The sequence below is a fragment of the Stegostoma tigrinum genome, chromosome 31, assembly GCF_030684315.1.
Source record: "Stegostoma tigrinum isolate sSteTig4 chromosome 31, sSteTig4.hap1, whole genome shotgun sequence".
NCBI classification, from domain to species: domain Eukaryota; kingdom Metazoa; phylum Chordata; class Chondrichthyes; order Orectolobiformes; family Stegostomatidae; genus Stegostoma; species Stegostoma tigrinum.
This window is the reverse complement of record NC_081384.1, coordinates 31670310-31694970: the sequence shown is the minus strand read 5'-3', so window position 1 is coordinate 31694970 and position 24661 is coordinate 31670310. Positions and strand designations below refer to the sequence as shown.

The 24661-nt window shown below is 40.8% G+C and overlaps 1 protein-coding gene and 1 pseudogene across 3 annotated transcripts in view; both read right to left on the bottom strand.

Annotated features, from left to right (window-relative positions):
- The window catches only part of LOC125466241 (rho GTPase-activating protein 12), a 212064-nt gene that overhangs the window by 178720 nt on the left and 8683 nt on the right, over window positions 1–24661 (bottom strand). For 2 of the 3 annotated variants that reach the window (XM_048560516.2, XM_048560517.2), the window contains exon 2: window positions 2417–2556. The exons of the other annotated variant lie outside the window; for it this stretch is intronic. The gene's annotated coding sequence lies outside the window, so the exon portion shown is untranslated. The remainder of the gene's footprint in view (window positions 1–2416; window positions 2557–24661) is intronic. 3 annotated transcript variants of the gene reach the window in all.
- Window positions 6937–24661, bottom strand: part of LOC132206135 (basic proline-rich protein-like) — a 36716-nt pseudogene continuing 18991 nt past the window's right edge.

Genomic DNA, 24661 nt, shown 5'->3' with positions numbered 1-24661 from the left:
AAGACATTTGGATGCATACACGAACAGGAGAGGTTTGGAGGGAAATGGGCCAGGAGCAGGCAGATGGGGCTAGTTTAGTTTGGGATTATGTTCAGTATGGACTGGTTGGATGAAATGGGTTGTATGACTATAACTGAGAATGCTACTTACTGAACCACTGTTCACACTTCATTAGTACTATGTACATACTGCCCTTCCTCATCAATAAATACTATTATGTATCAAGTCAACAAATCAAGATCAGCTGTATATGTTGCACTAAGAGGAAAAAAAAATCAAGAATGCAAGTCAATAAGCATCAGAAGCTGAAATATTAACCACAGCAGGTGCAAAGTCTACTGTAGCATTAATCTTTACAGTGGTTTCAGTGGGTTACTAAGTTTAAAACTGTCTCTTGTTCAAAGGAAGGATGTGAAAATAATTTGATATTTAACAAATTGTATTATTTGAAGAGCTATCCATGTAAACAGTGTAGTGACAGATGTTTTCCCTTCACTTTCATTTGTCTGGTTGTTCTTAGATTGAGTGAATTTGTTTCTGGACAGCTGCTGAGGAATGTGGATAGCTGGAGTCTTTCTCCTGTTTTGGGAATGGTTCAGAAATTTGTAAATTTGAGGCTGTTGTAATGTTCAGGCCATCAGGCAGTGAATTCAACAAAGTAACATAAAAGCAGTCATCAGTGATACAAGCATCTTGGTTTGTTTCTATTTACAGCAGCCACATGCACCAAAAGACCATGCATTAAGCAAAGTAGTCTTGTTACTAATGCCACATGTTCAGGGTTTGAAGAGTCTGATTCTACAGTGAATATCCTTGCGGTAAATGCAGCGGGGGTAAATTCCAGGGCCAGATGGCAATGATCCCACAATAGTTCATTCTTGAAGCCTAACACTCTTATTCTACCTGTTTGCTTCACTCCCACTCACTCTTCAGCTTCTCAAAGCAGCACAATTCTCCTGTGAGTTGTCGTTCAGCACATTTTCAAAACAAACGTTTTTAAACTTGTGCTTAAATCAGCCTTGCTTTATTTAGTGACGGCTTAATTCAAATAATTGGGTCTGGCTGAAGCAGTACTGATTTATTTTTCTCAGCTGCAAAAATCTTACAGGAGTCTGCTTAATGCAATGTGCCCACGCTTGTGCCAGCTTTCTGATTAATCCTATTTCCTTGCTATTCCCCGTTTCCCATACATGTCTTCTTTACAAATATGTGCTTAATTCTCTTTTGAAAGTTACTGTTTTAATCTGCTTCCATCATCCTTCCCGGGAGTCTATTCAAGATCCTAACTCACTAGCAATCAATCAAGCCTCAAGCAGGTTTCGCTCAGGAGTGGCAGCACCAGGAAAATGGACAGGGAATGGCAGCACATTATTGTTTGCAGCTGTTTCATGATTAATTCAACACAAATTAAGAGATATTCTAGTGATCTTCCAATTCTGAAAACTTTCCCACTAGATTTCCTTTTGATTTGACTGGCTAACAAACAATTAGACCCACTCCTGATGAATAGCAATATGGGAGATGGCAGGTTGCTGAATGAGACAATGCAAAATGGAAACAATTGTTCCTCACATCCAACACATGCCTGCTGGTCCACTCTTTAATTACACTAAAATACAAGTTGCAGTCTATCTGAGCTTTATCAATCGTAACCTTTTCTAAGTTTAGTTTTGCCATGCAGGTGTTGCTGGCAAAGGCAGTATTCATGAGAGTCAGGGCGCAGCCATGTGTGTAGTGAGCGTCACTAAGGAGAAGGTGCTGGGAAAGACAAAGGGTCTTAAGGTGGATAAAGTACCCAGATCATACAAACTACACCCCAGAGTTCTGAAGGAGATAGTAGCGGCTTTGGTGGTGATCTTTCAGGAATCTCTGGAGTTCAGGAGGGTCCCTGAGGACTGAAAATTGGCTATTGTAACACCCCTGTTTAGAAGGTAGGGAGGCAGAAGACAGGAAATTATAGCTCAGTTAGCTTGATTTCTTCATGGGTAAGATTGAGAGTCCATTGTTAAGGGTAAGATTGCAGAGTACTTGGAAGTGCATTGTTTTGATTTGACTGGTTTGATTTATGGTCACGTGCATATACAGTGGAAAAAAAAGTGTTGTATAGCGTTGCAACTCTCTGGTGCCATCTCAGGAAAGAAAAACAAACCAAATCACAGAAAAACTGAAGTAATTAAAAGAATAAAGAAACTTTAAAGTCCTCCTTCTTAAGTGCTACGCCATGGTCATGTACGAGTCCCCTTTGCTGTGCCACTGGAATGAAAATCACCATCTTTCCTCCACCAATGCCCTCACCACTATGAATCCCTGCTGGACCTTGCCAATGCAGATACCAGTAGGCAATGCATCAGACCAAACTCGGCTCAGCCCCATGAATCTGCACTGGACACAGATGCCGCAGGGAACACAAACTCACCTCTACTGCAGCAGCCATGAGTCAGCGCTAGGACCGCCTCGATGATCCGGAAACCACTGGGAACCAAAACTCACCACCAACTCCTCCAGTCTTGTGCTGTGCCTATTTGCTGCCTCTGATGTTGTCACCATGACCTAACTCTTCAACAAGATGCATGTAAAATAAAAAGAAAAAGAGAGAGAAGCAAGAGGAAGAAAAGAAATGCAACAAAAAGTGGACAGATTAATCTCTACTCCACTGCCATCTTACCAGAAAGTTTTTTTAAAAAAACTAAAATAGGGCTCAGTCAGCACAACTTCATCAAGGAGAAGTTATGCCTGACAAGCCTGTTACAATTCTTTGAGGTGTTGACAAGCAAGTTACATAAAGATGAACCAACGGATGTGATCTGTTTGGATTTCCAGAAGGCCTTTGACAAGGTGCCACACAAGATGAGAGCCAATGGTACAAGGAGCAAAATATTGGCATGGATAGGTGATTGGCTGACTGGCAGAAGGTATTGAGTGGGGATAAATTGGTCTTTCTCAACATGGCAGCGGGTGACTAGTGGAGTTCTGTGGGGATCAATGTTGAGACCACAACACATTATACATAAACAAAGGAACTGTGGGCATTGTTGCTAAATTTTGCAGATAGCACAAAGATAGGTGGAGGGACAGACAGTGTTGAGGGAGTGGGAAAACTGCAGAAGGACTTCGACTAGAAGAGTGGGTAAAGAAGTAGCAGACAGAACAAAATGTGGGAAAGTGAGAGTTACATGCTTAGATAGAAAGAATAAAGGCATGGGCTATTTTCTAAGCGGGGAAAAGCTTTGGTAGTCTGAAGCACAAACAGAACTTGGAAGTCTAGTTCAGGCTTCTTTTACAGTTAACATGCAGGTTCAGTTGGCAGTTAGGAAGACAAATGCAATGTTATCATTCATTTCAAGAGGACTAGAATGCAAGAGCAGCCTTGTACTAGTAAGATAGTACAAGGCTCTGATCAGACCAAATTTGGAATATTGTAAGCAGTTTCCACAAGAATTATCTCAGGAATGAAAAGGCTTGTCACACGAGAGTGGCTGAAGACTCTGGGTCTGTACTGAGTGGAGTTTAGAAAGATGTAGGGATCTCATTGAAACAAACAGAATACTGAGAGGCCTGGACAGAGTGGAAACAAAGATGATGTTTCCACTAGTAGGAGAGATTAGGGCCTGAGGGCATAGCCTTGGAGTGAAGAGATGACCTGTTAGAATGGAAATGATGGAGAATTTCTTCAGCCAGAGGGTGGTGAATCTGTGGAACTCATTACCACAGAGGGCTGTGGAAGTCTAGTCATTGAGGTACACAAGATAGAGATAGATAGCTTCTTGATCAGGGAAGGGATCAAACGTTACAGGAAGAAGGTAGGACAATGATGTTGAGAAACCTATTAACCTTGATTGAATGGCGGAACAGACATGATGGACCAAAAGGCCTCAAGTTGTTTCTCAATCTTATGGTCCTGATGTCCAGTAGAAGGTGGCAAACCACTTTCCTGAATCATTATAATTCAGTACTGTAGGTAAGCCCACAGTGCTGTTAGGGAGGGAGTTGCAGCATTTACATCCAGCAGTAAGTTAATGTATTAAGTCTGGAACCTCAGTTTGGCTAATCATTAATGTTTGTGAGTTTTAATACTATGTTTTTGTTAATTAAATCAAAAGGTCCAATCAGGTTAGTGAAATACACAGCAGAGAGTGTTACCAAGTTCTGGTTCTAAAGTCAAGCTTGACATACTGTGGGGAATATTTGTCCCAATGCAGTCATTGTAAGGGATGTAAAAGTATGAATCCCTGCAGCCGTATCAGTCCACCCCAACCCACGGTTATAGCCACGCAAGGAATGTTCATGTCATAATATTAATTAGCCAAAAATCCCTCCATTGCAAAACATCAAGTGAAATAATGTGAAGTTGCAAAACCAACCACCTCTTAAATACTGCTCTCCTGTAAGGTACACACAGTGTCATGGCTCTAAAGAGGATATTTGCTTCATCCATCACAGGCTAATCATACAGTAGAATTCAATTTCTCTGCAATATTCTTAAAAGGAATCAGTGGCATAACAATTGTACATGGTTTTATGTCACAATTTTAAAAACAAAAGAGGCTGCTACTCTTAGGTCTCAAAGCCATCAAGAATGGTGTGGTCTGCGACAGAGGGTGGTGCAGCAAGATGTGGTTTGGTGGAGGTGTAAGATCCCTTGCTTTGCTGAAGCCTTATTATAATAATACATGCCTGACCCAGTTTCTGTTCAGCTGCGCAGCAGCTCTTTCTCAAGATGGTTCTAAGTAACCATGCACGTTCGTTTCTACGTGATTAGCAATACTGTGGAACCTCCCTGCACATAAACTGACAATGACAATGTTTGTGCAGAATAAACTTTTCCTAGATGACAGAAGTGTCTATATTTAAAACAAGTAATTCGCTGACACATAAACGTCGTTGAGAAATCCTGAAGTTTTGCAAAGAGCCTAAGCTGCATGAATCCAAGTGCTTTCTCCTTTTGAAATCGGTCACTATCTTGAAATATGCCACATGACAATTTTGTCTCTATCAAAGAGGTAATGTAAACCTGTTATCTGTGACTCTCACGTCTACCCTCAGTCACAAAATGTTTGTTTCAAGACCAGTCCAGGCTTTCAGCAAAAAAAAATCAATTGTACGATTGTGATTTCATTCCCTGATAGGTGTTTTTTAAAATCCCCATAATGCACAATTCACAGGTGCAGGAACATCCCTGCTTAGTGACTATTCTCTGTCACTAAGATATTGACAATTAGTCTCCATGGTAGACAGCCACAGCATTTTTTCCCCCCACCTCATAGACCAGGCACACTGCAGCCAACTGGTTTGCACTGCAGATTACTTGGTCATTCTCTTCTCTGCTGCTTGTTGCATTCATTTTGGGCAGTGCTTCCTAACCGTTACAATGATGGAAACACAAAGTGCAGGATCTTGAAGCTGTAAGTAATCCTGTGCTGTGTGCACAAGTGAGAGAGAGAGACAGAGAGAGACAGAACAAAAAAGATTGTGTGGTTAGTTTTTTTCTGTATTTTATGTAAATACACTAATCATATGCCAAAAGACTAGCACAACAATGATGTGGATTTTTTCTTTGAAGTGGACGATATTTGTACCTGCCCTAGTACCAGTTTTGCCAACTTGCATCTGCATGGATTCTAATCTGTTGGCTCCATTATGCCAGTACAATACTTAATATTCACAGAAGTTCTTTTTAGTGTTGACTGCAGGATAAAAGGTGAGAATAAAGCATGTGTCTTCAAAATTGGGATTTTCAAGTAGAAAGATGGAGCCTTGTTTTTAACATCATACCCTAGATGCAGCAGTTCTTCAGTACTGCACAGCAGCTTTGATTTGTGTGATCTGGAGACCCAGAATCTTGTGAGCAGAGGCAAAGTGTTACTGACCAAGTTTTAACCTTCAGACCTGGGTACAGCACTACTTTGACATGCTGCAATATTTATATTCCCCTTCCCCCTCAAATTTTCTGCCATGTTCTCCTAAGCCATAGGCTTCAATAGCAACAAGGCAAGACGGATACATAGAAGACCACAAAACTAAGACATGAGGGGGAAAAAAAACCTACACTGTTTAACCCATCAAGTCTGCTCTGCTATTCAATAAGATCATGGCAGATCGGCTAATCCTCAGTTCCACTTTCCTGCCTTTCCTCCATAACCTTTCCCTTACTGATTAACAATTGGCCTACCTCAGCCTTGAATATGCTAAATGACCCAGCCTCAACAGCCCTCTGCAGTTGAGAATTCTGTGGATTCACTATAGATTCAAAAGAAATTCCTTATCTGTCTTAAATGTATGACCCTTTACTCTGTGACTATGGTCCCTGGTCCTAGGTCCTAGAGTCTCTCCCATAATGAGAAACAACCTTTCTGCATCTATCATGTCAAGTCATTTAAGAATTTTGTGTGCTTCAATAAGGTCACCCCTCATTTTATGTTACATCGAGTACAGGCCCAATCTACTCAGCCTCACCTCATAAGATAATTCCTCCACATCTGGTATCAGCCCAGTGAATCTTTGCTGGTCTTTCTCCAATGTTAACACATCTCTCCTTAGATAAAAAAGGTGCCCAAAACTGTTCACTGTATTGAAGGGTCTGGGCCAGAAATGTCACCTTTTGTGCTCCTGAGATGCTGCTTGGCCTGCTGTGTTCATCCAGCTTCACACTTTGTTATCTTGGATTCTCCAGCATCTGCAGTTCCCACTATCACTGTATTCTGGTTATGGCCTAACTAGTGCCTTGTATAGTTTTAGCAAAACGTCTAGCTTCTCATGTTCTAAAATGTTCTAGCAACACCTCTAATACTTTGATTAGGATATTCCATAATGAGGATATCACAGAAAAAGATAACATCACGAGTTCCAACACATTTCTGGTGATCTCAGACAATTATTGACCCTTGACAACATTATCAATACAGTGACACCAGGAATCTAACCACGTACTTTGTTTGTTTAGTATTGTGCGGCTGTAACTGACACAGGCTTCAAGACGACTTCGAAAGACATTCCTGAAACTGCTTCTATATTAACCTTGAACTGCTGGCTTCTGTAACCCAGGCTTCCTATAGCTGACAGGAGATGAATTTTCCATTTTCCAAAATGTACTAAAAAGGCTTCTGTACAGTCAAATTTTTCCATTCTATTAAAACAGTGGATATAATTAAGAATTTGTCAAAAACAAACACGCTTTTCAGATGAAATCGCAGATGAGCAAACAACAGGAGTAGGCACTTGGCCTTCGAGCCTGCTCCACCATTCAATAAAATCACAGCTGATGAGATTTTAATCTAAACTTTACATTCCTGCATACAGTCAGAGTCGTATGGCACAGAAACAGACCCTTTGGTTCAACTCATCCACTCCAAACAAGTTTCCCAAACTAAGCTAGCCCCATTTGTCTGCATTTAGCCCATATCCTCTTATACGTGTACCTATCCAAATATCTTTTAGATATTACTGTACCTGTATTTAGCACTTCTTCTGGCAGACCATATAAACCACACTCTGAGAAAACATTGCCTCTCAGGTCCCTTTTAAATCTTTCCCCTATAACCTTAAAAATATGCCCTCTAGTTTTGAGCTCATGCACCCTAGGAATAAACACCTTTGCTGTTTACCTTATCTATGCCCCCTCAATTTTATAAACCTTTATATCCCCCTTCAATCTCCTACAGTCCAGTTAAGAGAGTCCCGGACTATCCTTAATACAGCTGGGCTGCACATCATATAGGTTTACAGTTGTGTGGAAGCTAGCTGGCATTAGAGCTTGCCCTAATGATCTTTCACCCCCTGGTAATCAAGAATCTACTTACCTCTGCCTTTAAAATAGTTAAAAGTTGCTGCCAAATCAGCTGGAAATTCCAAAGATTCACAACCCTCAAAGACAAAAATCTCTGTCTTAAAAGCATGACCCTTATTTTTAAACTATAACCCCTGGTTAAAGATTCTCCCACCAGGGGAGATATCCTTTTCAGTGCATCTGGTCATCACCCTCAGGATCTTCAGTTTTAATTAAGTAACTCTTCTAAACTTCAGAGAATCCACTCCTAGCCTTTCTTCATTCGATAATCCACTCATTCCAGGAATTATTCTAACAAACATTCCCTGAAAAGCTTCCAATGCATTAATATCCTTCTGTAAACTCAGAGACTAGTACAGTTGTGACCATTCATTTCATTGTTGCTTGTGTGTTAGTTGCTGCATATTTTACCTTGTGGCAGTGATGAGGCTTCTGAAGTAGCTAATTAGCTGCAAAGTATCATCTGTGCAACAAGACGGACAAAAACGTAGGTCCTACAAGCACAAGGTGAAGCAAGCTGGTGAAATTTATGTATTTACAAATTTACTCTGACCCAGAAGAGTGGTGCGTACTACTATGACACTAGAGATCATACAGCAGGGCAGTAGACCATTCAACCCATCAAGTCCAACTCTCCAAAGAGCAGTCCACCAAGCCCACCCCTCGCCCTGTGCCTTTAACCCTGCATTTCTATATCCCTGGACACAATGGGTAATTTACAATTTCTAATCCACATAACCTGCACATCTTTGGACTATGAGAGGAAACCCATGCAGACACGGGGCGAACACACAAATTCCACAGTTAGCCCAGGCTGGAATCAGGCCAGGTCCCCAGCTCTGTGAAGCAGCAGTGCTAACCACCGAACCACCATGCTACCCCACTACAGAGATTGCAGAGTTAAAGAACCCATGGACAAATCTGTAAATAAGAACGAGGGGTTGGGAATGAATTTATTGTGAATGGAGAGCTTGTGGAAGGCTAAAGTGAATTCAAAAAGGTCCCCACAATGTAATACAAACAGCAGAATTATAGACGAGATCGTAGGAACTGCAGATGCTGGAGAATCAACCCGAAACGTCAACTTTCCTGCTCCTCTGCTGCTTGACCTGCTGTGTTCATCCAGCTGTACACTTTGCTATCTCAGAGTTATAGATGAGGTTGAATTTGTATATTGTAGAGCTGAGGAGGTCAAGACAAGGATTTTTGCAAAGACCAAGCCAGGGAGTGACAACTGTGGAGCAGGGGCACTTGAAATGTGCTAGTGGCAGATAACATTTTGGCGGGGCAGGTTTTGGGCGATGGCTGTTCTCAAACGTTAATGTACAATGCCAAATTCAAGTGTTAGTGTTTAAAATTGCTGCCTAATATGAAAATTCCTGTAATTTGGTAGAGGCTTCCAATGAGAAGAGCACAGTGTCAGCTCTACTCTTTAATATAAATGGCTGCATCCCAGGGGAAACAATGATAACCCCAAAGTAGTAGTAGACCCTTTTGCATAGACATTGTCCCAACAAGTAAACACAGCAAGACAGTCCACTGGATTGACATTAGTCCAATGTTGTAATGTTTTCATCCCCTGGCAGATCAGAGGGTTCAAAGCTAGATATCAACCACAATACCATCTGCTTTAAAACAATGCACAGTGCAATGTTTTTGTCACTAGTGAACAAATCAATGTAAGTCATAGGACCCATCAGGACAATTACAATGTTTCCTAGCAAATGTTTAAGAGTTTACAGAGTTGTACTTGAAGCATTAATAGTAACTGTGACTAGCTAGAGTATTTTAGGATCTAGAATTTTAGCCATTTTGCAGATAAAGATAGGAGCAAGCTCAGCAGTGAAGCTCCCATTAATTGCTTGCAGACACTTAGTTCACGTCCAACCATAAAAGGTCAATTCATAGGCTGAGAAACAGAAAATATCTGGTACCTGATAGCCAGATAGAAAGAGTCAAAAGTACAAGGCAGGGGAGGAAGATGTGAAAATTAGCCAACGAAACGGAAAGAAGTAATTCATTGTCTGCCATGCTTACTGAACTAAATAAAACTACCGAACCACACTTGATATTCAATTTACTTGGCATATTAAAGTTAGCAAACAACAGGAATAATTGGCCATAACTTGTTAAAAGACAAACTTATCGCTAAACTCTACCTGCGTGCAAGTCACTAGGGTGAAAGAGTTATTTACAGAATAATTGGTTGACATATCAAGCCAACATGTCACTATGTTGCTATGTGTTGAGCACAAGCAGCCAGATTGCTTTAAAATCGAGAATTTAAGAGTTGGCCGTTCAGCCCAAGTTTGCCCTGCTAATTAATTTGCACCTGAAGTCCATGTACCAGTCTTGGTTCCATAAACCCAATAAAGCAGTCTGACAAAAATCCATTAATTTTGATTTTGAGGTTTCTTAATCGAGCTCTGGTCTCAACAACCTTTTAAGGAAGATTCTTCCAGATTTCCACAATCCTTTGTTTGCTGAAATTCTTCCTAAAGTCACCTCTGAATGGCTATGATTAATCCTAAACTAATGCCACCTCGACTCTGAACTGAAAGAAACAGTTTTTCTCTCTCTCTCGCTAACACATTTCATCATTATATACATCCGAATTAGAACATCCCTTAATTTTTCACACAAGGGAATACAAACATGGCCCCTGCAACCGGTTCACAATTTAATCAATTAATCAAAGTATTATTCTGGTGGGTTGGTTGGTTAGTTAGTTTATGTGCCTAGATTGTGTGTTGCAGAATAATGCCAAAGTTTGGGTTCAATCCCTGCACCATCTGAGATAGTACCTGGGACTTACCCTCACAATGATATCATGGCAAGCTTGATCAGAAATTCAGGGGCCAAAAGGCAAATGGAGAGGAGATGGTACACAAAACCCTTCCTGGGAACTGGGGCTGTTTCTTCATTCCTGGGTGCAGAGTAGCATGTTAGGATGAAATTTGGGCCATGCATTGGAAAATGCAGCACCCCCCAAAAGAGTTTGAAGAAAAATGGCAACTTAGTGTTGGGTTTCAGAAGCCTTGTTGAATTAAGGATGGCAGGTGAGTTTCTGAAACTGGGGAGTCAACAGGAGGTCTTTGCTAACATTGAAAGGTTAGCAATCCCACTGTCACCGGTGGTAAAAGAAGACAGCACTTCAAATGGAGGCAGGCTCCGAAGACCTTTCAGGTTTAAAAGTAGGAAGTGGCCACAGCTGCCCGGCCATCATTATGGAGGCTATTCTCCCTCTTCCCCTTCCCCTTCCCCTCCAGCCACAACAGAATGGTCCATAAACCCCAAATATTATCATCTGCAGCAAGTAACTCACCACCAAATTCCCCAGTGTAGGCCATCTGGAGAATTTCAGATGGTGCCTTATGAATGCATTCCAAACACACTTTACTCATTGAGTACCAACCTATGGTGATTAAGGAGGCATCACTCTGTCAATGCTGCTTCATGATACACAGAATAGGCTGGGGCATGCTCTATTGAATTGTAGCCCATTGTGTCCAGCACTGAATGTAACAAACAACTATACAAATGTTTAACACATCTGCATTATTGGGTCTGATAACTTAATTTGCTTGTGGAACTGATGCTTTTTCAGACATCATTGCCTCTGGAAAAATAGCAGACGAAGGAATACGGTGTAAATACCTCAATAGTTCGCCTACCAATATTGCCAATAGTAACCTTTAAATGTAAAACATTTCATGTCAGCTCTGCATTTACAGATTTAAAGTGTACTCTTTTTTAAATGGATACAGCCCTGCTATCCTTTCATTCTGTGATTGAGACTGCCATTAATTTAGCTGCATGTTAAAACCGCATATAGTTGAATGTGGGCTGCACAAGTATTCCTATAGAGCAATGGCATCTTGTTCAAGAACAGACAAGTATGCAGGCTTACTGAGAAAATACCACTAGTTCTTAAATTGTGCTGAAATATTTACCCTGAGGTTACAAAGGTGACCAACATGTCAGTTGATGCATTTTGATCATTGCTTACTGCCTGGCAAATTGTTACACAACACACTGCCCAGGACAGTCATTGTCAGCCCTTTGTCTGAATACAGCACAGTCTGCACTGCCTCCCACCCTTGGAACTGAATTATTGGCAACAGTAGCTCCAAAGGAGGTAAACAGCAAGTGAAGGAGAACAGCTGATCCAAGTCAGCTCCAGGGGTTTGCACAGTTCTTTGAATTGCTTCATTTCTCCATGTGCTGCTGTTGCTTGTTCCAGTTGCACCAAGTGACAGCTCATCTCATCAATTGTGAACGCCCTTGGCTGCAAGTCTTTGCTTTCCCTGCCCAGCTACTGTATCATTCAGTTTAACCCCACAGAATAATAATTCAACGAACGGAGCTTTTCCTCCAGTGAGTCACCCTACATACACATGACTCAAAAGCAACATGAGTAAGCATATTGGCTTTGATGTTATAAAACCTCCCATGACGGTTATCAAATGAAAACTTGACACACAGTCACTTTGGAGAGATGGCCAAGGTGACCTCTGGAGCACAAGGTGGAGAGTGGCAAAAGAGGGGTCAGCCTAGGCACAGTTGGATGGCAGATGGCACAAAGCAGTTGCAGACACAGTCTACGGTGGATGAGTGAGGACAGCAGAAGGCAGACAGGCATCACATATGAGAACAGCATACTTCATGGTGGAAGCAGCTACAAATAGCAGCAATAACAGACCAAAAGTTCAGTCAAAGAGGGAGGTTTTAAGCAACGTCTTAAAAGGAGACAACAGATGAAGAGGTTTAGCAAGGCAATTACAGTGCTTAGGGGTTAAACAATTCCCTTGTTTATCCACGACGACACAGAGGAAGGGGAGGATACACGAGGGCCTGGAATCGGAGGAACATAGATTTCTTGGAGGTTTGCAGAGATTAAAGGAACAGGGAGGAGTGAAGTCAGCCACTGGCATGCATACCAAACCAGATCCTGGTTTTGATATTGCCTGTCTCTGCTGAGTTAGCTGCTCCTTGTAGTACAGGGGGCTGGTTTAGCTCAGGTGGCTAGACAATTGGTTTACGAAGCAATGTAATGTCCACACCATGGGTTCAGTTCCTGCATCAGCTGAGGTTACCATAAAGGGCTCTCCTTCTCGTCAACCTCTCCCCTCGCCCGAGATGTGGTGGCCCTCAGGTTAAATCACCTGTCGTGTCTCTCTAATGACAGCACAGCCTTAGTGCCATTGTCTTACTAGAGCATATGACCTTGAGATAGTGAAACCAGCTTCAATACTGCTACACTCGAAAGGTGAATAATTAGCCACTCCTCACATTCGATAATTCCTATTGGAGACCATACTCACGTAAATTTCCAGTGAGTTCAGTACCGAAAGAGTAAAAAGAAAGCTTCACTCTATGCTAAGGAGCCAGCAGCCTTTAACAATGTATTATATGGACACCCACAGCCCTGAGATACTAGGAAGTATCTAACTATGTCAGTAGTGGTGTTAGGTTAAAACACAGAGTGAAGTAAGGTCAGGGCTATGGCTGATATTGGTAGGGTGTTTGAACATGAAAGTCACCAGTATTTGTACCCCACAAAGAATTCCACCTGAGCCCAACTACTAGATGGTCACCAATTCTCATGAAACATCTTAGCGACACCTTGGGAATACATGTAGGAGAATGATGAATGTTAAATGTCAATGCAGTGTTCAATGAATTTGAATACCTATTTCCAAAATATTGACCTCAGCCTAGCAAAATACCGACGATGCTGGAGATACAAAAAAAATGCTGGAAACACTCAGCAGTCCTGCCAGAATCTGTGGAAAGAGGAACAGTGGTAACATTTCAGGTCATGCAACAACCTAACATCAGAATCATAGAAACCCTACAGTGTGGAAGCAGGTCAATAGGCCCACTGAGTCCACACTGACTGTGCAAAAACCATCCCACCCAGACCCACCTCCCTACCCTATCCTTGTAACCCTGCATTTACAATGGCAAACCCAGCTAGCCTGCACATCCCAGACACCATGGGGGGACAATTTAGCATGGCCTATCCACCTAACCTGCACATCTTTGGACGGAGGGGAAACCCAGGCACCCGGAGGAAACCCACACAGAAACAGGGAGAAACAGGGGTGCAAACTCCATAAGGACAGTCACCCGAGAGTGGAATCAAACCAGTGTCCTGGCACTGTGAGGTAGCAGCATTAACTACTGAGCCACCATGCTGCCTTTTAGTCAGAACTCTGACTAAAGGTTAATCTGACATGTTAACTCAGTTCCTCTCTCCTCAAATGCTGCCAGACCTATATGGTATGTGTAACCTTTCAACTGATCTTACATAAGTTGATACAGTTATCAACAGTTCAGCACAAAACCCCCAACATGGGCTTTTCAAAAGTGGGGATTTCTTGTATACCTCCAGTTCACATGTAAAAGTTCTCAGAGAGAACAGAAAACCAGAAATGATACCCAAATACAGAAAAAAAACCTATGTATAAAAATGCTTTAACCATGTTTTCCAAGTTACACCAGCTTTATGGCTTTTAAAATGACAAGGTGTTTGTCTCAAAAAGGCTAACATTACCCATTTCTTTACAGATTTCCCATCTCTTCCCATTTTACCATTTTGAATGGATCTAAACCAGGTAGAACAGGTGGTTTTTAAGAAGTAGTAGAGTAGAGATCTCCAAACAGCCAGTGACAGTCCCAAAGTAAACCTATCACACTTGTTAAAACAGGCTACAAATTCCTGTGAATATATAACTCCAATGTAAATGCAGTCAATTATAAGGAGACACACTCTGGAATCACTAATGCATTAGAAATACAAATCAGGAAAACATTTGCTCACTTATGATAGCACCGTAAATAGACACAGGAATCATCTAAAGTAGTTTAAAACAGTGAAATTAAATATAATGGGCTAGCTATTAATTGATTCTGAAGCAGGGTCACTGGGCTCAAAACGTCAACACTGCTTTCTGTGCACAGATGCTGCCAGACCTAAGTTTCTCTAGCAACGGAGAGATAACAAGGTGTAGAGCTGGATGAACACAGCAGGCCATGCAGCATCAGAGGAGCAGGAAGGCTGATGCTTCGGGCCTAGACCCTTCCTCAGAAGGAAAGATTCTCTGGCAATTTGTGTTTTTTGTGTAGCCATTACCTTTGAGAGTTGGGTTGAAATGGCTGAGAGCAAGTCCACACCCATCTTACACATCCTAATGTCAAAAAAGCAATGGGATTTTACCTAACCACATAGACAAGATCTACACTAGGGCTTTTGCACAAAGTACATAATCCCTACTTTTTTGCCAAAAATATTTACATTGTAAAGCAGGAGGCTGTCATCTGAAGACTTGCGGGCATAGGTTTGCACTCCAGAGTCTTTATTCTGTTGTCAAGGATGCGTGATGTATGGATCAGATAGAGTAGCCAGGTCAAGAAATAACTGACAGCAATGAGTGAAGCTGAAGCAGTTCAGAACTGAAAGCTCTTAAAATAGTTGTTTTCAGTTGATTTTTAAAAAATCCCTGAACTCGAAATGGAATATGCTAAACGTTTGTATTAATAACACAGTGGTGAAAATGAGTTTACCACAAACTTTCAATTGTTATTCTTTTCGGAGAAGTATTCTGTGCTTCTGTTTAGGGAAACACCTGTGCTTTTCGTCGGTGTACAGCGAAGCCTACTTTCTGTGAGCATTATTTCGTGTTCAGACTTCAACAAACTGAACTATAACATTCAGATTACATTCACGCCTTAGATTTGCTAGGTAGCTATATTTCGTTCTGGACACTAATAGGGACCAGGCTTATTGCAACATTTTTAAACACGTCTCTCAGGACAGTCCAAGACCGAAAGAGGGGGAGTTCAAAAGTAACAGCAAATTGAACAAAAAAAGAGGCAGGCACTGGGGAATAACTGAACGAGGACGGCAGAGGTACAAGGACAGTTCATTCAAGGAGCAGTGCAGCTAGCTGTACACCATGGAAGGTGACAAATAGATAGAATCTGTGTGGTATACTCAATGAGGAGTGAAGAATAGCTGGAGCTGTTTGTGCTATTAAAACTACAGAGAAGTTCTAGGTACTAGTAGGCAGCTAAATGTTGGGGTCAGCACTCCAAAATCATCCTGGGGAGTGGAGAGAGTGGGTTCGCTCTTTGTTGGGGGAAACCTGAAATCTTTAAAACTTCAGTCTAGCGGAGAGCATGGGAGATGAAAATCTCACCAGGAGTATTTGCTTGATACAACTGAGCAAGATTGGAGTTTGGGGAAAATCCAGGGAGCAGGACGTACTTGGTGGAGCTGGCAGTCAGTAAAGAGCTGGAAGCTTGCTTGTTAAATAGTATTGGAGCACAGGTTTGCAGTCCAGGAACAATTGGATCCAAGAAATTTGGGGTTCAACCAGAAGAAATGTCATTTGAGGCAGCCCACAACAAAGCAGTTTGTGGAGGAGTTGCCAAGGCCAAGTTGGCAATAATGAAGCATTGTAGTCCTCTGTGACGTTTAATGGGATTCATTGATTCACTGTGCCACTAACATCTGGGGAAAATACCTGAGAAATTTGTGGGATCAGCTTTGATTGCATTTGGTATTTCATGTGCCCTGTGGGGTTTGTGCGCAGTCTATCACCAATATAAACTACATCTTAATTTCAGATTTGAAATCCACAAATAAATAGGATTGCTGGCATATGATGAAGTTAAAGGCTGGTTAATATTTTCACACTAAAATTTGCTGTATATTATGCAAACCAAAACAGCTTTGCCTGTTGCTATGTTGTTTCTGAAAAAGGAGGCTTTACCCATGAACAATTTGCAAGAATTAACCAAGGATGCGTAAACGGCATAGGTAGAAAAGTGGACTTCAAATTAAAAAAGATCAAAGAAAGTAGTGTCAATTGAGGTAATAGCATGGCATCTGAAATTGAAAGAGGAAGAATCTAACTTTGGTGGGACATAGTTTGTATTAGACAGAATTCAGTTGCAGATAAGCAGCTTGAAACAGGAAAGAGAAATAAAGAACTCATGAACTTGCAAAAGAAAGGCAAATCTTTGAATCCAGAGAAAGAAATTGGCAAGATAGGAACTAAAGAAAAAGAGTGAACTTCAAAGAAAGAAGTCAAAAATAATGAATCAGGTAAAGAAGCTTTAGGTTGTATGGTTTAAGAAAAGCTTAACCGGTCACTAGGATTTACAGTGTAGAGAGTAAAAATGATCCCAAAAATCCTATACATTTTCATCGTCATTAGACAGGGAACATAAAAGCAAATCTTTGGAAGTGGAATGGCAAACTGGATACAGTAACATAATATTTAAGGAGTGTTCAGAAAATACAGTATCAGAAAAACAAATGAATCTTAAAATAATGGCAACAATGCACATTAAAACGTATGATCTCAGAAACTACTTCAATGGGAAATCTAGCTCAGGATAATCAATGGAATATTTCTCCAAGTAATGCAATAGTGAAATCAGGTTGCTAGAGGTGACAGAGGCTTTGTCTCCAAAAGCAAAGTGTTCCTTTACACCTCCAGAGGTAAACAGAGTGACATTTTGAAAGCTACTGAACAGATCAATAATTGACATGGTGTACTATGATTTATATTCAAGATGGTTTGATCAAAAAGTAAGTTTCTCTTTGAGATTTACGAGCGTGCTCCATGTACAAAGTTAATTTATGAAGTAACTTTGTAGACAGAGCTCTTACTGCGGGAATTGTTCCTGGTTAACCAATTGAAGGCATGGCTTTTATACTGAATAATGTTTTGGCAAGTATAAAATTCGTGACAATTCTAAGAGTTTCAAGAGCGGAGGTGAAAAAAAATGACATTTTTCACAAAGAATATCCTTGAATGTTGCCCATCTGGGCAGAAACTATGGCCTAAGCTCAATGTTATAAATGGAAGATTGATTAGCCCAAGACTAAGAAAAGTAAACATTAAATGGCGAAGAATGTCAAAGGCAACATCAGGAACTGGCTAGGCTCAAGAAAAGCTGATGAGTGCAAAGAATCAACTTCCATGCACTAGAGATGAGCTTGTTAATGACAAATGGGAAGCGGGTAACAACACTTGAACTACAGTCACAGGAAGTGAAAACATGAATGAGGGCTGGAAATGTTCTAAAATTATAACCTTGTGGAAGTAGATTCAACCAAGACAGATCTTCAGGTCACAAAAGTATCAATAAAGTATGTGAAAACTGCTGTGAACAGGAGAGAAATTTACTGATGAATCAGGACAAATAGTTGAATACAGAATCACAGAATCCCTACAGGTGTGGAAGCGGGCCATTAAGCCCAGTGAGTCCACACCGACCCTTTCAAGGGCATCCCACCCAGACTTGTGCCCTACCCTCTCCCTGCATTTCCAACCCTGGACACTATGTGCAATTTAGCACGGCCAATCCACCTGACCCGCACACCTTTGGACTGTGGGAGGAAACCCAAGCACCCGGAGGAAACCCACGCAGGCACGAGGAGAATGTCTGTGTGGAGCTTGCACAGTCATCCGAAACTGGAATTGAACCCGGGTCCCCAGTTCTGCGAGGCAGCAGTGCTGACCACTGAGCCACCACGCCGCCCATAGAATTAAAAGCCCAGATTGATAGTCTATCAGAAACTCATCTTGAAAACAGCAACGCAAGTTTTATACTACAATACAATCTGGAGAAGAACAAGGAGATGTACAGTAATAAATAGCAGGTCCACACTTTGAATGCATCTATGGATAATGTTAAGGAATAGACGTGCAGGTTGACAAAACTCATCGTTATCAGAAATAGACATAGTCCATAGCAAACGTCAAGGACTCATTGAAAGCGCCTTTCTATCATCAAGAGGAAAAGTAAAGAAACCCATCTTCATCTGTATTCAAGTTGAGAAACCCAAGTTATCAGTATTATACAGGATGATTAATACACATCCATGTCAAAAGAGAGGAGGTCTACAGAGTACGGACTTGTGGTTACACCAAACAGGTACAAAATACAAGTACAAGCTGGTAAAGATGTTTCTAAAGAAAACTTTGATGCATATTTAGTGCAATTGATTGGGCATGAAAAGAATGTACAAAAGCCCTATAATTGTTGATGTAATACCCAGGGTTTAAAACCATAGGCATAACAAAAACACCAACACTGAGCTATGTTAGAATGATTATGTTTGGCTAATCACATTTGTTACGTGTACTTGTGTTTGAGTTAAGCTTTTGAAGTTTTGTTAACATGATATATGAAAGTGAATAAATGGGTTATCAGTAAAATTAAGCTATTCAACCTCCCCCCACTGCATCCCAAAACCAACCCAGCTAGCCCCTGCCTCCCTAACCTGTTCTTCCTCTCACCATCTTCCACCTCAAGCCGCACCTCCATTTCCTACCTAACCTCACCCCACCCCCTTGACTTATCCCCGTCCCCCCCGACTGACCTATCCCCTCCCTACCTCCCGACCTATACTCTCCTCTCCACCTATCAGTCCGCCTCCCCATCTCTCCCTATTTATTTCAGAATCCTCTCCCCATCCCCCTTTTCTGATGAAGGGTCTAGGCCCAAAACGTCAGCTATAGTGCTCCTAAAATGCTGCTTGGCCTGCTGTAATCATCCAGCTCCACACTTTGTTATCTACTATGACCAGAAGTTGTGATTTCAAAGCCATTTTAAGAAAACTGAACCAGTGTGAAATGTTCTGTCTACCACAGGGAAGGTGTGATGAATCCTTCTTTCTACAAGCTTGCAACCCGTGAACATTCAGAACATACCCACTCCTAAGATTTGCTTAGTAATTGAGGAGAGAAGCTTATTGGAAGGTTTTCAATAGGTCTCAGGGCCGTTCAAGAATGAGTGAAGGGGGAATTCAAGGGTTACAGGTATTTGAAGAAAGAAAACAGACAATAGGGAGATCATTCAGTAAAGAATTAAGAGACACATGTTAGAAGTGCTGCAGTTAATTGTACTGCTGAGAAGGCAATCAAATACATAGATTCTGTGCAGGAAACCCAAAGAGGAATCTAAAACAGCTGGATCTCTGTTATTTGATACTAGGGAGAAGTTCTAGAAACTAGTAGGTAGCTAGGTATTGGAGTCAGAGTCCTAAGAAAAAGAAAAGCAAAACAGTAAGGTCATTTGCTCTGTGTTCCGGGAAGATGTGAGGAGCTCAGAAGAAGCTTGCAAGCATACTATGTAAAACGCAGCTGAGAAAGTTTGGTGTTGGTGGTGGTGGAGGGCGGGGGCGCGGTGGAAGAGGGGGTTGCAAAGCTCACCAGCAGTACATGTTTGATGCAACGGAATAAGATTTGATCTTGGGGAAAATTCTAGGAGCAGGGCTTACTCAGTCGAGCTTGCAGTCGGTAAAGAGTTGCAGATTTTCAAAATAATGAGTACTAGAGTACAGTTTCGGAGACCAGTAGCACCAGAACAGGAGGGTGAACAACCAGAACAGGAACAGTCATTGGGGCAGTTTACAACGAAGCAGTTTGAGGTTGGGTTGGGGGGGGGGGGGAAAGAGACTGGGTGAGCAGTAGTTTCCAAGCTCAGACTGGAAAAAAGTGAAGCATTTTGATTCCTTGTGAAGTTTCATAAGATATATTGACTCATTTGTGCCATTAACATCTGGGAGAAATTGCTGAGACATCAGTGGGATCAGTGTAGGGGCACAGTGACCCAGGAAGGAATCAATTAGAACACAGCAGTCATGGAGGCAGTTTCCAAGTCCAGGTTCGCACGAATGAAAAAAAGTGTGACTTCTTGTGAAGTTTAATGAGATTTGATGATGCACCATATGATTAATGTCTAATGGGAGTGGTGAGAAAATTTAGGATCTGTCCTGATCACATTTGCGCACAATGCACCTCTATCACCCAAATAAACTACATTTGAATTTTGGGGTATAAAGAATAAAAGATATTATTTTATACGATATTGTATCATATATTTGACTTGTAAGAGACAAGTTTACTGCTGTTGGTTCAAAATTTATGGAACCTTGTGACTTTAATCTCCTAATCAATTCCTTGGATCACTTACAGTGTTCACGTCAAAATAAAGTTGCTTACCCTTCACTAGATTGTAAACATAAATTTGTCAGTCTGGTCTGGAATTGCAATAGCAAAAATTGGCTCTTATTAGAAAAACACTAAGTTGGCTGCCTTAGCTTTGTGGGATTTGTCCAATTTACAGAGTGGGCATATTCTCAGGTCATTAACCTGTGGTACCAAAAGTGCATTTCTTATGCAGCTGGTGCCAGTACCAAAGCAAATATACTGGATCCACAAAGGCTAGCAGTCAGGAAGGCTCATGTTAGCCTTGGGCAATCTGGCAAATTTATTGTGCTACCAGTTGTACGATAGATGCCCGTGAGTTTTGATAGATGCCCATTAACAAGCAGCGGTTCGAGGCTCAGTCCAGAATCGCAAAGCAAAGCTGGTGAAGAACGCCTATTCTCACTAGTTTATACTGGTCCCATAACCTAGGTTAATTTACATGATTACATTTTCTTCCAGGCCTATAATTCCTGCCAATTCCACATTCCTCTCACAATCATGCTTTCAAATGGCAAGAATCCTTCCTGAATCTCGTCTGGAATTGTACTCCCCAAACATACATTAACCCAACGACAACTTCCATTTCTAGCTGAGGAAGATCCTTGCTTACCACTATTACGCACACAATATACAACCTACCATAAGCCATGTTTAGCAGAACACTGGCAATGGAATCACAGCTACCAGAAGAGCTAAGTAGTAATAACAGGAATGGTTTACAAATAAAATGAGCAAGGTCCATCTCATTTGCCTTCAACCATTTTGATAGCCATTTAACAGCAATATTGTAATGAAAAGTCACAACTTCAATCTCCAACAGACAGACATGACAGAGGCAAAAACTTGTAGTGGTGAACAGGACCCAAATAGAGTACACTTACAGTATAATACCTAAAATTACTCATCCACTCATCAAGGCATTTAGATTGAACTACAAAATATTGGTTATCCACAAGCTTATGGTGCTCACTCCCACATCACCCTCCTGCCAGATGGGCAAGTGCAAGCTGCCACCATAATTAAGGGTTGAAGGACCGCTTTGTGTGGTAAAAGCTCTACAAATGTAAATAAGATTAAAATGCAAATTTTGCAGTATATACAGAGGTTTCTAAGATAACACAATGTGAGTACTCCACCACCATTAGATATTTACACATTTAAAGCGCGTCAGGCAGTTGACTCCAAATGCACAGTTCACTCAATCTTTTCTGAGCAGTGAAGGCAGAGCTTATTGTGGGTTTTATAAACTTGGTCAAATTTGATATCACTAATTCTATGCAAAATATCAGATGATAGAAATATCAATAAGGAAATGCAGTGCTGGAAGACTGGTATATGCCTCTTCTCTCAAAATTAACACTGCAATGTCAAAACAATGGACTCTAGTCCACCATCCATAAATTAGACATTGTTGCTCACCAGACTGAATTGTTCACCTGTAAAAGTTAATTTTCGTAAAGAGAATGTGGCGAACGGGCAGTGGGAAGACAGCTGTGAAAAGGATGTTAAGTGCATTTGAAAAAGGTCAGAAGGTTGGTCCTTATCTCATTTGGGTTAGAACGCAATGGGAAGGAACTGATGCTTTATTTGAATGAAGTCTTTGTGAGACACTATGTTGATGACTGTAATCAGTTTTCCTGCCACTCTTCAGGGTGGATATATTGGCCTTGCAGAGGATAAAGCACAGATTCACCAGAATTATACTGACACTTAAAAGCATTAACTTAGAAAAACACTTGTGTTTGCACACTTGTTGTTCAGAAGGTTGGTGACCGATCTAATCAAGACATTCAAAATGATAAAAAGATTTTGTTAGCAAATTCAGCAGGGTTGATAGAAGAAAGCTTTCAGCACTGTTGGGAAACGCAGAACAAGGAAGCATACCTTTCAAATGAGACTTAGGTCATTTAGTAGTGAAATCAGAATGCTATTTGAAACTTACACTCCCCAAAGGATGTGGAGAATCAAAGTTTGTGAGACTTAAGCATTTACTTTAAGCATGAAAGGATGTGAAGTCAAACTGGGTAAATGGAATTGAGATACAGGTCAACCATAATCAAAAGAAATGTCTGAGATAAGTTCAGGAAGGCTATACCTGTTCCTATTTTCAGCAAATATTAACTTAGAGAAACTTCCACAGTTGGAAGTTTAACTGGGAATCTGTGGGACGATTGTAGATGACTGCAACATGAATTCAATTGCTTAAGGTACTTATCTGACTTTGCTGATTGCATGTTCAACACTGCACTTTTAGAACTGAAATATTAAGAGAAGCAGGAGGACTGTCTTTTAAATCATAGCTTCTTTACTGAGAAATTTTAAACAGTACTGAAGCATATTTAATATTCACATAAATCTGCTGTATTGATTTTCTGCTCTATTTTGATGCAGATGGTTATAATACACAGCCTTACAGGATCTATAATAGTCTTAAATGTACAATAGTCTGCAAAAATATTCTGAGAGCAAATTTTAAAGAACTGTAAATTTGTATTCTCCTTTTAAACCACAGGAGCTATTATAATTAGAATTCACATTTTGAAGATGGTGATAAGACCAGAGAAGAATAACTACTTTCAAAATATCTAATCATTCTACAATTGCAGGTAGGGCTGAGAAGGTCAAATATCTAATGCAATAATTTGCTGCAGTTGCTGGAACCACAGAAAAATTTATTTACAAATACTGGAGGCCAGGAGCGAGCAGCAAAATTTTGCAGATAGGAAATATGTACAGAGAAGTTTCCATCATGAGATTTAGTAGATTGCTAATGTTCTGTGGAAGCATTTAGCAAATGGCTTTTGGTAGAGACCCAATACATTTTGACATCCTCATCTGGGAAGAATTCCAAAGTGGCAAGCCTGGATGGGAAGTCATCCTCACTTTTTATGGAAGGTGTATTCATACTTGTATACCCCTTTTCTATTAGGTATCATTGCAGCAATATTCATTTCAACTTTACTTTTAAACAGCATTGGTCCAAAATTAATTTAAGGTGTTGCTTTCCAGTATTCTCCTTTCTTCCTCTATAGGGGATGACTCAAAGGTTCCCATTTTAGCAAAAACATGATTGTCAATAGGCTATTGTACCACAGAGGCATCACAGCTAACCCAGAACACCACCCCCCCGACACACATTTTCCAGCAGGGACCATTGAACATTAACCAAGAGTGACTATCCTTGCTGGTTTCTTCTCCATCCATGGCAGCCTGAACTTTAGTTGCATTTGATATCTTTATTGAGCATAGCCCAGAAAGTTAATAACCTGCTCTATAAGATTTTATGATACACCAGATGTTGCATTTCTCCATAACGTTGGAACACATATTTTAAGTGTCGTATCTAGTAAGAAATTTATCCCGTTGTACATCACAGAAGTGTTATTGCACAGGTGGAGGACACTCTGCCCATCATGACTGCCGCTTGTTAAAGAGAGTTTTGTTGCCCATTTCCAATCTCTTGCATTTCCCTCCCACCCTCCCCATCCCCTTGGGGATTTTTTAAAATCTAAATAATCAGTCAATGCCACCTCGAATGCCTCAACAGAACCTGCCTCCACCACATCTCCAGATACTGCATTTTATATTCTAACTACTCACAGGAGGGAAAAGGTTTTTCCTCACTTCATCCTTCTTTCTTTTGTAGATATATTAAAATATATTGTTATGGACTAGACCAAACCCCTCAAAAACAAAAATGTATTAAGATAGCCTAGACCTGAATGTTTACTTCTATTAAAAAGGTAAGTGTAAGGCATTGTATTCAATTTGATTTGTCAAACTACTCAACTTTAAGCATAACATTTTAATTACAGTTAAAATACAAAGTAAAAATGAAAAATTGGTTTAACTGTAACTATTG